We start from the raw sequence: 17,708 nt of genomic DNA on the forward strand, positions 1-17,708 counted from the left end.
TGGTTTTTTTCTAAGGTGCAAACACGCAGAGTTTATACATTTATGTTGACAGGTTAGCAGCTTTGCTCTCAGTAGTAACCACAATTTCTTTTGAAGTTTTTAGCTGAAGTTAAGAGACGACCCAGGTCAGTACTCACACATCACACACCACAGCTTTCCTCAAACACAAGAAGAAAAACCCAACAACGAAAAGCCCAGCTACAGAGTAAACACCACTTACACACACCACAAAAGCTCTTATTTTCCATGCCCATCCAAGACCACAGATTGTCCTAAGACTGAATACTGGCTCTCCATAAAGGACCTCTGAGCCTATCCGAGCGTCTCAGCTCCCTGCCAACCTGCCGGCACCCAACAACAGGGCATTGCACATAACAGAACTGCCCTCAGCGAGCTACAGCAATGCACTCAGCATCCAGACAGCAGCTTCTTTTCATTCCATACCTTCTTGTACAGGCCTTTGTAAAACACACACACAAAATCTTTACTAGTACAGAGGGAAATCAGTGGCTACAACTGCAAAGCGCCGCGTTGCTAGCCAGAGACGAAGAGTACACAATCCAATGCTGAATGACTGCCAGCAAAGAGGAGTCCCAGCTTAAGGCCTCAAAAGCACTTGGAAAGCTGTTGCCTGGCTGATTACGTCCCTGTGAAAGGATAAGGCTCCAGAGCAGCGTGCACAGCAGATTAGAGGCAGGAGCTGCAGAGCTGAGCCGCCACACGTACTCTGCAAGTGCACCCTGGTGCGTACTCGCACGGCAACGCACCTCCCAGGGAGGGCAATCCTGTGAGCGGCCAGGCTGCAGTTCCTGGGTAGAAATACCTGCTCAACTCCCTCTGAAATCAACTGGTCCTTAAGAAAATTTAAACATCAAGTGAGGGATGTGGTAAAACTCCATTAAAAAAAAAAAATTCAAAAAAAAATAGTAAGGGCAGTGTCTCTGAAAAAAGGGACAATTTGGCATTTGCAGTGTGTACAAGATGTCTTCATACACTTTCCTGATTCCTTGCCAGTAACTATTCAAAAAAGACCACTTAACAAGCAAACAGGTCTTCAGTACAACAAATAATAAAAAAGAGAGCAAAGCTTGTGCTATTTAAATATCATGAAACATTCTGCTAATCATGCACAGATGGAAGTACAGACGCTTCTGCCAGACGCCTTGTTCAGAAACTTTGCTCTATTTTTAATTATTTGATGCACAGAGGACCTGTTTGCTGATTAAAAGGGCACTGCCTTTAAAAGCACTCCATCAATATGGAGTCTAGCGTTGTTTTTAAAAGAGGACTTTAAAAGTAGTAACTCATACCTCCAAGCTCCCTGCACCAGTTTTTATGATCTTATAACCATGAGGTTGAGGGTTTTTTCAGATGCTTTTCTCACCTTGAGAAACTGCCTACATACAGGAAAAGTGAAACTATACTCACGCTATTGTTAAATTCACTGAGTAAATAAATTTGTAAAATGTGTATTTTCCTCTAATATCCCTTAGTCTGTATCTTTTTGTTGTTAATTTATAACAAGAAGGGTTATCAATTTCCAGATAGAAGTTATTTTTGATGGTTTCCTGTTTAGTCAAAAGCCTCCTTTTTGAGAAAACATACCAAGTCCAGCATTATCAATCAAAATAATTATTATATTGTTTGGGTTCTTTTAAATCTACTATAACCACAGTATCATTCCAATGTCAGTTCATGGCAAAAGCATGCTGATACACAAAAAAAAAAAAAAAAAAAAATTTAAAAACCCATCTTACATATTTCCACTTCACACCTTAAGTGAACTTCACTCATTCAGTGGGTGCTTCATTCTGGTACTTCTCCATAGCAGTCCAGGAATTTTTCCTGTCTGAAGAACCTCACTCAAAATGCATACTATGTCACTTTTATTTTCTTTTTCTGAATGAAGTGCTTTTCAAAAATTCTTTTTTGATTTAACTTATATTTCACAACCTATTACTAGAGAACTTTATCACTGGAGCAGAGTCACGGTATGAGAAGAAGTGATGATAAAGAAGAGTAAATAAAAGTGCTCAACCTGCTACTTTTGACCCATCAGTATGACACATGAAAATGGTACTACAGTTTTTACAGTTTACATCAACAATTTGAATTATTGCTACTAATGCAGTAAAAGAATCCTTTGATTAGAAGATCACATGATATGATAATAAAGTAATAGAGTCTCCATTATTTTATAAGCAAATGACCCAGGCTCATGCTCAGGTACAGAAAAAATAACTGAATGAATTTTGGTTTTGTGGTTTTCATTGTTTGTGTTTTTTTAACAATGCCAGCATGTAACATTTTACAAACAAATATATGCTACTGATTTGTTAGAGATAGCTGACAAGCCTAAAAAGCAAGATGTCTGCTGAAGAGACACTGCAACTGGAAACCAGGGAAGACTAGCAGGGGCACATAAACTGAAAATCCAATGTTCAGCCAGAGAAACAGGCACCCACAGAGAAGCTTCAGAGAAGAAATAATGGTCTTTTCCCATGAGGAGGAGCGGAAGGCTGCATGGAGTGAAAGGCTTGTCCAGGCAAATCACTGGGGTTGCAAAGCTCAGAATCCAGCTATGACTAAACTAGGAAGGAAGAGAGGTAGATGAAACAACATTCAAATTTGCATTTCTGCAGAAAACTATTGAGGTATCAAAACACTCTAAGCAGAAGGGCATTTTAGACACATAGAAACACACACAGAATTAAAAGGGAAGAAAGGGTCTACACAAAATCTAAGTATTGTGCCGGTAACAAACCCAGTGAGGGAGACATGTACAAGTAGGTCAGATATGCAGCAGTAAGAACTGCTGAGCACAGGAGAATCTTGATAGAGAAGGCGGTGAAGAGAAAAACTAATTGGCCAGCAACAAGAGAAAGAAGTCTGGAAATGGTTTAAACAGGACAGAAGGATAAAAAGGCAAAACACTGCTTGGGCTATGTAAAGAAAGATTAGTCTTATTCACCAACACATCCACCTGAAGCACAGGAAGAAAAGAAGACTGATGACATTTGCCTGAGCAACAACTTTCAGTCCTTCTCCACTTGAAGGAAAAGCCAAGTGACTGCTTTACTCCCACCAAACAAACCGTGTGTGATCAGCAGTGCTGACCTGTCTGTGTCAGCCCTGAGCCCAGAGGCTCAGACACACGCCAAAGGCCCCAGACTCTATCACACCACCCACATGGCTCCATTGAAACCACCCAAGTAAGTAACAGAGGTGGGAACCCGACCCCTTATTTCACCACAGCCTTTGGCTGAGCACCTCGGTGCATTGCACAACACGCGCCCTTCGTGTTAAATAAGAGCAGCATAAAACCACTGGTTGCTGCAGCCTAGGTTGCACAGCACTGCTGGTTTCATAAAGACACCCTGGCTGAGCTGTATAAACAGCAGCAAACACTGCAGCCAGCCAGCTGACAGCTCAGATGAACGCACCTCATAGCAGAGCTGCACACATAGCAGAAGTGTGTCTTAGTTTGCATTTCTCCCATTCCATACAGCCAACATGACATTCACCAAGTTTGACTCCTTAGGTAACAGGGTTGTACTCGATTGCTGATGTTTAATGTATTTCAGATGCTTACTTTCTACCCACCTCAATTTTCCTTAGGGCTCTTTCTCACTGTACGCTAACAGATAACATCTGGATAGTAACCTCATGTAACAAATGTCATACTTTCACTGAGGAATTACTTTAATTTGCTCAGTCACTACACATTGTATTCCCTCTGTGCCTGCTACTGAGGTGCAATCGAAATAAACCAGTAGTGATAAACAAATGGCAGGAGGCATCCATGCTGGTTCTATCACTCTCACACCTGAAGACCACACAACAAGAATGAGTTACTTTGTCATCTTGTGCAAATATGAAGCAAAATGCAGACTTTTACTCCTCCAGCTCTTCCAGGATTGCAGTATCACATCTGTTTTATGATGACACTTTTCTAACGTATTTGTGAGCTATCCAAACACCACATAGTATAATTTTAAACTATAGATTATTGTACTGTAAGCTCCACCGTCATCCTCTTTCCATGTAAAACAGGACACGTGTTACACGTACTCATATGTGACATATATCACTTACCTCCCCCCAGTTTAATTAATCAACTGTCAAGTTCACAAAGGAAGTCACATGTGATTTCCAAGACTGTCACTAACAACAAAAATATCAGGCCAGATCACAGCAGAGATCCAAGAAAGCTTAGCAAGAGTGGCAAGAAGGAAACGTGAAACTCAACCTGATTCAAAGAGGAAACAGACAAGTCCTAAACAGAGAGGTGCAGCAGCTTCTCAGTTCTGCAAACAAGGACATGCAAACACAAATCGTATGACCAGACAAAGCAGGTCATCCTCAGCTAGTCCATCAGCAGGTGTTACTTACAGAAGAGTGATGTTAACAGGGTAGGTGGTGAGAAGAAGGAAAAAGAGAATCCAGAGGAAAGAAACACAGTATCCAGGATGTATCAGGCTCTCCTTGTAATAGAGTAGAGAGAACCTACCATTTTATTTGGTGCCAGGGAGAGAACAGAAGTGGTCAACAGGGAAACCTCCCTGTTGTTAGTGAGTTGGTTTTTATTTGTTTTCAACCTCAGGCCAAATTTCAATGCATTAGCATGTAATTAAAATCTTGGATTAACTGAAGATCGTGGTCACAATATTCATATGTTAATGTTTCACTGGCATAACTATTGATAGAAAAAGTATTGGCATGTATCCATGTGTCTGGGGCCAAACACTTTGAAGTTCAATCTTAGACACCTCTGAAGCAGGCAGATGAAAATCTGTCTAAATCAACATCTAATAACTCTTTGGCTGCCTCTGGAAAATAAATATGATACCACAGCTCAGGATGAAGGTCCATCCACAAAAGCTGTAATGGTTTGTAGAAGGATTTGTCAAGGGACAAGTCCTGTCAGTGTAAGCAAACCTTTCATATCACAGGTGAGGAATCCTAAGAAAGTCATGTTTCTTTTCTGATTGTTACAGAGGATTTCTATTTTCAGCAATGCCTATATAGCACTACCTGAGACACCTTGAGTCATTAAAATATTAAATAGAATGAAAAATAGGTTTTAAAAATTTGAAAAATGGTTCAATGACCTTCTGTGAGGTTTTGACTCCTTGTGTTATTATGCTATTTAAAATGCTTATTCACTGCACTTTATAAAATCTCAAATTGTATTTGTTTTTTCTTCTTGTATCTTTGCTTCTAAAACATGATATATTCTTTAAAAAAATCCAAAAAGGAAAATGGGACTTATTTTTGTAGTAATTATTTTAAATAATCTCCCAAGCTACTTTCTATCTGTCTGTATATTTGCTGTAATTGTGTTCATATTTGAATTCTGTACTTCAAGCCATCTTTGATCAACTTTATTAATATTCCTTTCAAAAGATTTTATAGCTGGTGTACTTCATGAACACAATTAAAGTAGATTAATCTGTTCTGAATTATATGTTTCATAAAACTACTGTTGCTCTGATTAATTTCACAAAAACACACGTAACTATGTACAAATGAGTTTTTTCTCATTGATAAAACAATCCTGTTACACAGCTTCCAGTACTGGGCAAGAGATATTATTGTGAGTATCTAATAAATCAGCAAGCCTGATGATGCAATGTCATTTGAGCTAATACAAAAAATACTGTATTTTTATTTAATAAAGGAAAAATAGCCCAATTCTCAGCTTATAGCACTGGCTCAGCCCCAATGGAAATCTTCTGGTATCAGTATCAGTAGAATAATACCACCATCTAGTCAAAGAGACTGTAGATGATCCACAAACCTTTCTCCACTGAAACCAGTAAAAAAATTTTCTTCAAATTCAATAGCATGGTTGAATTTCAGAGACACTGGGACTGAACAGGACCCATCTGACTCCTGATCTGCAAGAGAGACTCACTTTGACCTTACCATGACTGTCATGAGCAGGCTGATGTCATTTCACCCCATAAATCCCCTCGCCTGGTGCTGTAGCTAAGCACTGCTGAACTTAGGTACCCTCTAGAAACACTGTGATGCTGTAATTAGCAGTGAGACTTCTAATGCATTCCCCAGCAAGGAACAAGGGTTGCTGTGGCCACTGGAGTAAAAGAATGTGAAAAGGAAGTGGAGAAGAATGAATAAGACAGGTAACAGCAGAGAAAACACAGTAAAAACTATCTAAAGTATTTCATATTAAAAGAACACAAAAACCACCAGGAGTCGGCTAAGATGTCAGATGGGTATTACAATAAGCAGTGTTTTTTTTAAAAAAAAAATTCCATTAAATTGATTATTTCAGTGGAGAAGATCAATGATACATAGAAGGTATATCTCTGACATAAGCTTCTGCTTCTCAGCGTCTAAACTACATTACGTTTGGTGCTTGGGGTTTTTTTGAGAAATTCCATATTTAAACTTTCTGCTTGCAGTGCAACAGCAATGTAAACCCTTCCTTTATTTTTTGGCAGTTGCTGTGCATCACTCACATTCAACTGATCATTAACTGTGAACTGTTCACGTATCTTAGTGTGGTTTCAAGGCTCCTATGGCAAGGCTAAACAGCATTTCAGAAACAATGATATCCCCAGGCCCACACTGTAGTTTCTGAAGCACAGATTAAGCACGGCATTCTGCTCAACAAGCTCATCACTGTTAAGTAACTCATCAGAAAATAAAGAGGGAATTATCAAATGGGAATTGCCAAGTAATTAGTTCTCTGAAGCAGATGACATACAACTGTTAAAGGGAGGGGCTTCCCTGCTAGTCATATGTCAAAGTAGAGCCTCCTAATCTGTAAATAAAAATTCAGTACATATGATTAGTGTGATGGGTTTTTAACTGCTAGTGGTACATGGAGAATAAAGTTACAACTTCTTCTACTGTAATAACCTACTAGGATTTTTTCCCCTTGAATATATTGAATTTTCAAACTATTCTTGATCTACTTGCTGTCAGACTACCTTGGGAAAGCTATGAATACAGCACAGTACCAAGCAGAAAATGTGTTCAGAGGCTACAGAAGAGGAGAAATGTATTTATTATTATACACATTTGAAAATATCACTTTCTAGTCAGCTGCTACACGTGCCACTGAAAAGGAACCACACCAATGAGAAAATATTCAGTAGCACAAAATTTCTAAGCACAGTAAAGGAGGATTAAGCCTGCTTTTGTAATTATCCTTCTCCATTAAAGCCTGACTTTCTTTCAAGTAGCTGGCCTGACAGAAATGTTAGCTGTACAAAACTATAGAGGCCTTCACACGTGGGTACCTGACAGGCGAAATGTGGTAACAGTCACAACCACACTCCAATACAAGTGAGGAACACTTTGGCATTTGTACTTGTTATAGAACAAGGAGTGACTCAATAAATCCTGAAGTCAGGTTTACAGCTAGTTCCAGAAAAAGTAACTGATGAGAAAATAAAGAGGCAATTATCAAATTCAGGGTTTGCCTCTATCACAGTGTCTCAACATGAGAAACCCCTCAGCCAACACATTTAAATCCAGATGCTGCCACCTGGGCTAATTTCAGACCAAAATTATACCCCTAGTAATGAGGGCTAACTTTCTTTCAAAAGCACAGCCCTGGTTTTGAGGCAAGGCAAACCCCAGCAGCACACCCCTGCCCAACACACAGAGCCAAGGGAGAGGCAGCAGGAGGACACACACAGATGCTCAGGCTTGCACTCAACTGCACAGCACATCCAGACACCTCACCACTCCTCACCCCCAACACGTGGAGGTTCTCCATCTACTCACACTAACATCCAAGAGCCCACACTTTTAAAGGAATACTAACAAGTTGCAGAGTGTGGGACAGCAAATCTCATTCCATTTGCAAATACACCTTTTAAAAACACCAAGTTGGAAGGCGAATCAAACCTCGGCTAGTGCCTTATATCACATTATGAATGTCAGCTTTGTGTTTTTATGCAGGTATACCACTACACCCCATGCCATTTACACTTCAGACCATGTTATGAAACTTTCTATCAGTCAGACAGCAGGCCTTCAGTATCTGCAGAAGGAACAACAGGGGAAAACCATGAAAGGTAATCGTTGAGGTGAGGGGACCACAAAGCCTCATTTTTAAGACATCCATCAGCACTCACATCACTTCATTTAATTTACCTTTCAGCTGCTCACATATAAACAATTTTTAAAATTTAAATTATTCCTAATTACTATCCAATTACACCTAGTTCACAGCTCCATTTCACTTGTGCTGTTAACGCATCAGAAATCTCCATTGCCTACCTTCTTTTAGCCCTACAGATATTGTAGACCCTCATAAAGAGCATGAGGGAAGAAATAAAACCAGCTATGATAAAAGGACCCTGATATGAAAACCAAAAAGCTACCATCGCACACAGTAATATAGAGACAGATTAGTTCTTTTTATGTTCAATATTAAGTATTTTAAAAGGGCAGACTGTTGCCTGTTTACAGAGAGAGGTAGCCAGAAGTCTGCATAAAACAGAAATTATCCCTTATGTAAAAAATTAGCTATATTAGGTAGCATACAGGCATACTTACTGAAAATTCAGCCAAAAAAAATTTCTTACAAATGGGCTGCAGCTGTAAATTCAACCCAGTATTATGATTAATAAATATCAAGTGACTTGACAACAGAAAAGATTAAAAAGAACTCTTTAATTGTTAAAATGTCCAGTACCTCATGCAAAATCCTCTCAAGACAACTGTATAAAAGAAAGCATTGAGTCATTTGCCTACGTGGAAGAAGGCAGTGCATGCTCTGAACAAATAACAATAACTCTATGTTTTGGAGAGCAGGCTAAAATTAACTAAAAATAAAAAAGAAAGAAAGCTGTATATTTTTATTTATTTTTGCTTTACTTTTACTAATACCCATGTCCTTATCCAGGCAAGATGCTTAGCTGGCTCTGCAGAAAATGCTGCTTGAATTAGAAGGGTAAGTACACCTGGACAGTTGACACACAACAAAGATGTTACCCACTGAAGCCATGAATGCACATGCAGGAACATCAGGCCTCAAGTATGGCTTCTGAGATGCATTTTGGATGCCTTCAAATGTGTCCCATGTTCTCCCTCTGTCAGACTTCAGGGTCATAACCCAGGTCTGCCTAAAATGGAGCAGGGCAGCTGCCACCTTCACCCCAAAACAAATGCAAAAACCAGAAAGATGATGAGTGTGAGTATGAAATGCTCTATCTGTGGCTGCTCCCTACACAGTGCCATGTCATGTTTCTTTTACGTGTTACAACTGTGAGCTCCTGCCTGTTTCCTCCAGTAACAGAGAAAAATTTGTAAGCAGGCAGTGCCTATCCCAATAACTTTTATTTCACTTATTTAGTTTTACAGTGGGCCTGATTTTGATTGTTCCATAGAAAAAATGAGAACTAATGAGGTCAACAGAGGTACCTTCAACTCAGTAACTAAAATGTCCAACAATAAGAAGTTAAACCAAATCTAACCTCATCTAAGGTCCACAAATACAATACAAAACTTCAAGCTGAGCTGGTATAGGAAAACAAGAATTTTAGTACTATACTCCTATCAGACTTAGCTAGGTTACATTTTTAATCTAAAATGTTTGTTTAACATTGAATATATTGTCTCTCATGCAATTGCAGAAAATACCAGATGCTAAAATATCCAAGGTGACTTAGCAATACATTATGGGTAACACAATCTTATTATTCATAGGACTTGACAAATGCCCTATAAACAACTACTTCTTCTAATTGAGATATGTACGTTTTTCCAGCAGTAATCACTTCTTAAAATAAACACATTTTTCTACAACCCAAGTTAATCTTAAAAAATAAAAAATTAAATGCTTTGTGTAACTGATAACATCGTAACAAAAAACTTTTTCTATTTGATATCCCAAGTCAATAGCTGCTACCAATTCAGTTCTCTTCCAAAATGGAAAGACAAAGTGTGCCAGTGCATGGGCACTTTGTGTAGTTTTTTTACTCTGGAGAAACTCATACTGCTCTGAACTTACAGCGGTTACCACTCACTCCCACCATTCAAGCTCCTTTGGAAATTGTAACAGGCCTGTCCTTGCATGTAACTACTTGCCTAGGCAACTTCCCTCTAAAACACAGCACCCTTCCCCACAGCCACAATAAAATGTAAATGATGCACTGCGTACTTTTCTATGACATGCTGTATACATTAAGAAGTTATTCTGCAACGGAGAATTTCTGATCAGCCCTACATAAATAAGAGTGCTTATTGTAATTAAGCTTTCAGATTGTAAATTTAAAAAAGAAACCCTTTGGTTTTCTGCAAGCAATCACTATATTTTATTTTCTTTTATTTAAAGACACAGGCAATTTTATTATGACTCTTTATCTTTTTTTTCTTAAAGCATTAGCAGCATTGCCAATTCCAAGCACTTAAAAATCACAGAATAGGTCCAAAAAACCAGGCTGGCTTAATGACAATCAGATTAAAGAAATAAAATAAAAATTTACGTTCTTTTTATTGGCAGTATGATTGTTGAGTCTTGGGACTTGGTCTTTTCAAGTTATTTTCCACAACCATATGGGAAGGAGAAAGAGAGGAAAGGGACAGCAGCAGACTGATACATGTGCACTTTTACATCTTGTTTGGCAACAGCATTTCAGGGAGAAAAATCAGAAGAACTGAAAGCATTTCTCAAAATAAGAGCAAAAGACACACAGATACATCAGTAGTGACTAATTATCCTGGGAACTATTCTAATGCTGGACAAAGTTTAATGTACAGAAGAAACTCAAGACAGTGGAAAAGCCAAGCAGGCAACAAGCAACAGGAATCCTGAAAATGATCATAAAAGTGAATGAAGGATTTATTCAATTTTACACATGGCATTTTATAACAAGAATCAAAGTCTGCCAACTTTTCCATTCATACTAACATCTTCCAGTAACTGAATACACTCTGACCTCAGGTGAGCATAAAACCACCCATCTGGAACCCACTTGTTCTGTAAGTCACAGAACTGAGTCACCAGAGTTAAAGGAATTTTTCTGAGCAGAGTTTCTCAAAGACCTCTACTGCCAGGCAAGGGAAGTACAAACCCATCACAGGTAGGTAATCACACAGACACCAGGAAGATGTGCACTTTGCCTAAAGCCCAGAGCAAACAGTGTACACTTGCTGAAGGAAATAAAAAGCATTGCATTCTCACCTTATTGGCAGTGCATAACTGTAGGGTGAAGAAAAAAATGATGGTGGTCACTGTCCTACAGGGTCAAGAATAAATTCACAGCTTGTATTGCTTGCCCATCTGGCTTGGCCTGCAATGTGACTGTTGATCCAGGAGTTGAGGAGATGGAAACCAAAATAAAGAGAAACAAAACCACAGTTAAGAGTCAACATTTACAGTCATTTACAACACACTAAGGTATCCCAATGAAGACTGAGAGAGGCTGCTTTTACTATTACTCAAGCACAAATAAACGATAGATTTAATTCTGCAGACAGAGCTCATCCAGTAGAGAGCAGAGCCCATTTATTCAGAGTGCTCTTTTCCTAAATGTGATCTTAATGAGGTGAAGAATCATAAGCAAGTGGAGATGACTGTCTTCACTGCCAACAGAATATATTTTATTTGAGAAGCAGTAGCATCCTGAAAACGTAGTGCTGCAATTACTACTACTAGGTGAAAAATAATCACCCATTGATATGTGACTTTACCTTGTACACTATTTTGTCATTAAAGGTGGCATACTACAGTTGATGCTTATTACTGTAAATTCCCAAAAAATATAAACAAAGAAAAATTTTAACAATGTAGTTTTTAAATTTTTTTCTGTGATTTTGCTCAGCAAAATCATGAAGAACCAGCACTGAACTTCTGCTGACATCACCTACTAAAATACATTTGGGGTTTTCACTTGGAATCTCACCAAATATTTTTATCACCCTTGGTACAATCAAAGGATTTAGTGGGACCATTTCTCCCTCACTGAGAATCATTTCTGTTGTTTCAGTTTATGAGCATACTTACTTGTTCCTATTTAGGGAAGGATTTACACGCATACTTAACTCTAGATAGGTTCTTTAATCAATCCTCATTCAGCAAAACCCTCACTGGGACATCTACTAAAGTAACTTTGCAGACTGGGACCAATGCACACATACAGATTTGCATGTGTTGTACAACCACTTCAGACTACAGCTTTGAAAGGAAAAAAAAGCCATGAAGCATTACATTCTCAACACATGCACTGAGAGCAAAAAGGAGTTATGATCATGGATCTAGTTTTTGTCTTTTTGCAAAAAATCAGGAATCTGCAAAGTTTCTTACATTTTAAAATGTTAGTCATGCATCACCTCAGCCAAAACCATGTAAAAACCTTCAATTTTCTCATATAAAGAATGTGAACCACTGAATAAGACTCCAAAATATAGTGCCTTTGACCGAATACCTGTATATTTATTTATCACATTTGGAGTCTTGCTTAAAAGTAAAATGAAAGGATGAGGATGGGATTTTCACTTTGCAAAGCTTAGGCTATTGAAGTCACTGTAATATAGCAAATGAGTCCTTTGCAATGAAATATTTACCTGTGCCAAGCCTGTCATACTTCTCTTTCTTGTTCTAATTATATCTTTATCTGTTAACGCAGAGTTGGTTACAGCAGTCTCAGAAGAGACCTACAACTAAATCTGTTATCTGCACTCTCTGAATTGTACACACCATACCTGCACAGTTCTCCAGAACAAGCAAATCACTCACAACCTGTGTTGTGAGTGACACAGCCTGACTTCTCTCAAGCATCACCAGCGGCAGCTGCCTCACACGCTGGAGTAGGTTTGCAGCCAGCCAGTGCTTCAGACCATCTACGCAATCCTGACAAGCACTTCCTTTACAGCCTGCCACACTTTTTTTATTGCATTTCCCCCTCAATTAGTACACCACAACAAAAGCAGTGTGCATATGAACAATGACAATCCTAACTGTCATCTGCTAAGATGCGCTGCTAAACCTCAGCAAGGGGAAAAATTAGGCCTTAATTTTGTTTTACTAGACATGTTACCAAAATAATTGCTTTAAAATTCTAATGTTTAAATCTTTAGTTGCTTTTCAGGTGACTGCATTCAAGTGTCTATTTTCTTAATTAATGGGAAACTAGGCCACTGGATCTATTACATAAAAAAAAATTGTTAAGTGAAGTTCCATGTCTCTTGCAAATGTCTTTTAAAACAAAACTAGTTTTTTCAACCTTTCTAAATAGATTCAATCAGGCTAGAAAAGCAAAGTTGCACTGTTTATTTTTCAGAAAAGTTTTTTCAACTATGTATATATTGCCTTTTTGAAAATAATTATTTTCTAATACTCTTAGTCACACAGGTAATTTGTCTTACAATAAAATATGTATAAGCAGCATGCAGCACACTAAGGCTCACACTACAGGAGTTATCCCGCTCATGACTGTTCCACTCTCTCCAGCCAGTCCTCCTAACAAGCTCTTGTATTTCAAGACACCTCCTCAGAACAGAGGCGGCTGCACCGAGCAGAGATATTCCTTCCTAACCAGAAGGGCAAGTTAGTTGAGGCACTGAGAAGTTGCACTTCAGTGCAGGAAATTGCCTGCAAATACCCTGTCCCCTCACCCCTCCAAGAAGAAACACTCCTGCTCAGCAGGCAGGCTGAGACCTGCAAACTCATCACACCAAACCCAAGACCGCCACTGCCTGTCGCCACAACAGCTGAACCATCAACAGGCATTTCTCATTGCCTCCTCCTCCAGCTCCAGCGCTTTACCATCAGAGTGATTAAAATATCTATTTTACTGAGATATTTCTGGATTGCTTTATGTTCCAGCCTGGTACTACAAACACTCAGGAGCTGTGGGTGCTGATGATTTCTCATCACTGAGACACAAAATCCTCCGGGCCAAGTTCAATATTAGTGTCAGTGCACCCAAGATTAGTGACTGGAGTAGGGGTGTTACCCACTTCTATAGACACTTAATGCTGCTCCTTAATCAGGCAAAAATACTATTTAAGCCCACAGTGCTTTTTGCCATGAAAAGCAATATAGAGAAAATAACAGTGATATGCAGCAGATCACTTTCTGAGCTTGGTTATTCTACTACATGCCTGGATTAAATCCAATAAATAGAGTTATTTGAGATATACACCCATGTAAGTGGCTCACAATCCCATCCCCTGGAGTTACTCCAGATTTATGACATTAGAACACAGTGCCAAATTTAGTGCTTTTAAAAAATTATACCTACATTTATGGAAAAAAGGCTGAAAAGAGTCATGTTCAAACAATGAGAATGAAGACAAATATACATTGCTTGGTGAAATGTTTTTAAGAGCAACATGCAATTCAGAGCTAATTATATTACGTATCCTTTGACGCTGTTATAAACTGTGTCAGAAAGTCTTATTTTGATGAGCACAAATGCAAAATATACACCCATACTAGAAAGAAAGTATTTGCTGAGGCAAAAATTATTTTTATCATGAGAAACGGCAGTCAGCTTTCACCTAACACACAGAAGGGCCTAGACCTTGCAAAGAACTATGAGGAGGTTTCAACAAACCCAGAGTGACAATACTGACATCAAGTACCACCAATTTTCATCTCACCAGCCACAGGGTGTAAAGTACAGTACAGGAGTGGAGAATAACAAGCCTGTGGCCTATGATGAGAATGTTGGAATGGGAACTGTTAGCAAACACTGCTACAGCCACCAAACAGTTAAACCAGACAGACGGGGATGGGGGCGGGGGGGGGGGGGGGGGGGCAGAAGGAAGGAAAAAAAAAAAGGAAAACTGTGAAGAAACTTTCATGCAAACTTGTATAAGGCAAAAGCATTTTTACGAAGTACCACACCTTCATTAATTTGCTAATAACACACGCAAATGGAACTGACGATTTGGCTGACCTGCTAAGTGCGCCACGTACGGTCCCATCTGCCTGACACTCCAGTGGGCAAAGAACACCCTTCCCTAGAAGTTCGGCCATTAGGAACCCACCACCGGCATCTTTCAATTTTCGGAAAGCCCGAGGCGGTGGCCGCGCCGTCCGTACGCCCCCAAGGCGGCACACGCAGGGCTGGCGGTAGCCCGCTGGGTCGCCCGGCAGCCACACACGCACCTGGCTGGCCGGTGAATACGGAGAATCCCGTCTGTTACCATGGCAGCCTGATCTAATTACATGACTGATCAGGGCTGGAGTAAGCGCGCTGAAAGCCGGCACCGCTGACATGTCGCTACATGATGAGAGAGACAGACAGACAGCCGAGCACGGAGAAAAACCTATCGACCTCTGCCTTATGTAAAAAGTGAGGAGATTACAGCCACCCTTTTAAAACAGCTGCTACCCGTAAAATGCTGGGCCGGTTTTACGAACAAATTAGGTGCAGTAACGTACAATTACTACTGTTATCCTGCAGCATCACAAAAATAACTACGGCGCAATATTTTGCCTGGCCATTCTCAATTTCCCTCTCCACCATTCATAACCCTTGCTCCACATGATAAAACTGCACCATCTCTATCACTCGAACAGAAATAGATTAACATGAAGCCGGGATTTTCCTTTAGGGGACGGTTTCATTTGAAACCGAAATTAAAAGTCCTTGACTTATCAGTGTGTCAGCAGAGTAACTCACTATGCCCGATCGTATCTGACGCGTGAAGTAACCATTACTGCATAAAATACATAACCATGAGCGTTAAGGGTTAAAGTGTAAGCTGCTTTACAAAATATGAATTTCTTTACCATATGAAAGGGAAAAGGTATTCGGCAAAGGTCATTTACCTGCACACCCTTCCCGTTCTGTACACAGAAATCATCTGTAAAGAGGAAGGTTTTACAAACCTAGATTTCTTCGTCTGGTTGTAAAAGAAATGCCTAAAATTTTTCCCCAATTCTATCTGGAGTTCGGGCTCATAGGGGAGAGATGCTGCTCAGAGGAGTCCCTATTACACAGCATACGGTAAACAAAATAAAAATAGCCTGTCGTTCTCGTTGTCTACACAGTGCATTATATAACGGGCTTCCGACTTGTTTTCTTTTCTATTATTACTCTTCAGTAATTCCTCCTCTTCAATAACATGTAAATCGCTCCCAATTCTGTCATTTTATTATTATCGCTATTACTATTACAGTAGGAGCTAACGCTTTTCCAGCACGCTTTAATTTAGACTTTAATATATTCTCAGGAATCACATTGACGGATTCAGCACCCACAACCGTACACGGGGTCATTTATTTGTTTTTCTGCCGGTAAATTACGATGCCTTAGGGTTAAAAAAAAATCAAAACAAAACAAAAAATACATGAACAAAAAAAACCCTAACAAATAACCAAAACCCAAACGACAACCAACCAACCCCAAAGCCCCGCAACCCAACCACCCCCACCCGACCCAAGCAAACCCAGAGGCAGTGGGGGATCGGTGAGCGGCAGGAGGGCAGCGGTCGCCACTGGAGGCGAGTGGAGCCCCGGGGCGGCGGCGGCGGGGAACCCCTGCCCCGCTTCCCCTCGGGAGGCCGCCGGCCGGACCCCACAGCCGCGGGCGGGCAGCGGGGCGGTGGCGCCCCGCCGGCCCCCTTCCCCCATCCCTCCCGCCCCGTCCCTCCCGGCAGTACCGGGTGGTGTCTGCAGCCGGCCTGGGCCCTGAGTGAAGCGAAGCGGGGCTGCTGCCGGGCACATCCCAGCGCCAGCGCCGCCTCCCCCGCCGCCGCCGCCGCCTCCTCCTCGCTTCATTCACCCTCCGGCAGCCGCCCAGCCCCGTACTACATACGCCGTGCGGTGGCGGCGACCGGCCCTGCCGGCGACCGGCCCCGCGCTGCGCCCCGCCGGGTCCGCCCGGCGTACGAGCCCCGCACGGCCCCCCCTCACCGCGCCGTGCCCGCCGCGCACGCACACACACACACACACGGCACCGCATCGGCACCGCACCCCCCGCCCGCACACATACACACACACACACACACACACACACACACACACGGCACGGCACGGCACGGCACGGCAACCCACACACACAGCCGGCACCGCACCCCCCGCACACACGCACCGGCACCGCACACACACGCACGCAGACACACCAGAGCCCCCACGCTCGCACACATACACCGCACGCACACATATACACACACTGCACACACACATACACACACCGGCACCGCACACCGCCCCCCCGCACACACGAGCACACGCGCAGTCTCACACACCCCGAGGCCACCGCCGCTGCCGCACCGGGGGCAGCCGCGACTCGCAAAATGTCCACCGTCCCCGCGGCCACCCACACCCCGCCCGGGCCGGGGGGAAGCGGGAGGGAGGGAAAGGGGGGGTGAAGAAGGAGGAAGGAGCGGAGCGAAGCGGAGCGGGGCGGGGGGGCAGGGCTGTACGAGCGGCTCTCGCCGCGGGGCCGCCCGGCCCCCCGCTTCCTCCCGTGTCCCGCATCCCCACTCCGTTTTCTGCGCGGCGTCCTCGGCCATTTCGCGGCCGCCCCCCTCTCCCTCCCTCTCCCCTCAGGGCCAGGCCCGCGGCGGCAGCGCCTGCGGGCTGGGCCGGGCCGGGCCGTGGCGGGCCGGGGGCGGCCGCAGCGAGGCGGGCTGCAGCCCCGCAGCGGGGTGGGCAGCGCGCTCCCCTGCCCCCTCAGCCCCGTGTTTTTCCAGCTGGAAATCGCCGGCGGTTTGCAGTCTAAACAAGGGAAGAAGCCGCGGGCGGGTGGGGGGGAGGCAGAAAGCAG

General features: G+C 42.1%; 1 protein-coding gene across 22 annotated transcripts in view; it reads right to left on the reverse strand.

Moving 5' to 3' along the window:
- Positions 1-17,708, reverse strand: part of ATXN1 (ataxin 1) — a 371,677-nt gene that overhangs the window by 205,093 nt on the left and 148,876 nt on the right. For 9 of the 22 annotated variants that reach the window (XM_077180468.1, XM_077180465.1, XM_077180513.1 and 6 more), the window contains one exon: positions 11,168-11,287. The exons of 8 other annotated variants lie outside the window; for them this stretch is intronic. The gene's annotated coding sequence lies outside the window, so the exon portion shown is untranslated. Of the gene's footprint in view, positions 1-11,167; positions 11,288-16,599; positions 17,163-17,187; positions 17,316-17,708 lie in introns of those variants that run through there. 5 more of the 22 variants (XM_077180514.1, XM_077180460.1, XM_077180535.1 and 2 more) reach the window with 3 other exon arrangements.

Source organism: Agelaius phoeniceus, chromosome 1 (assembly GCF_051311805.1).
Source record: "Agelaius phoeniceus isolate bAgePho1 chromosome 1, bAgePho1.hap1, whole genome shotgun sequence".
In the NCBI taxonomy this organism is placed as follows: Eukaryota; Metazoa; Chordata; class Aves; order Passeriformes; family Icteridae; genus Agelaius; species Agelaius phoeniceus.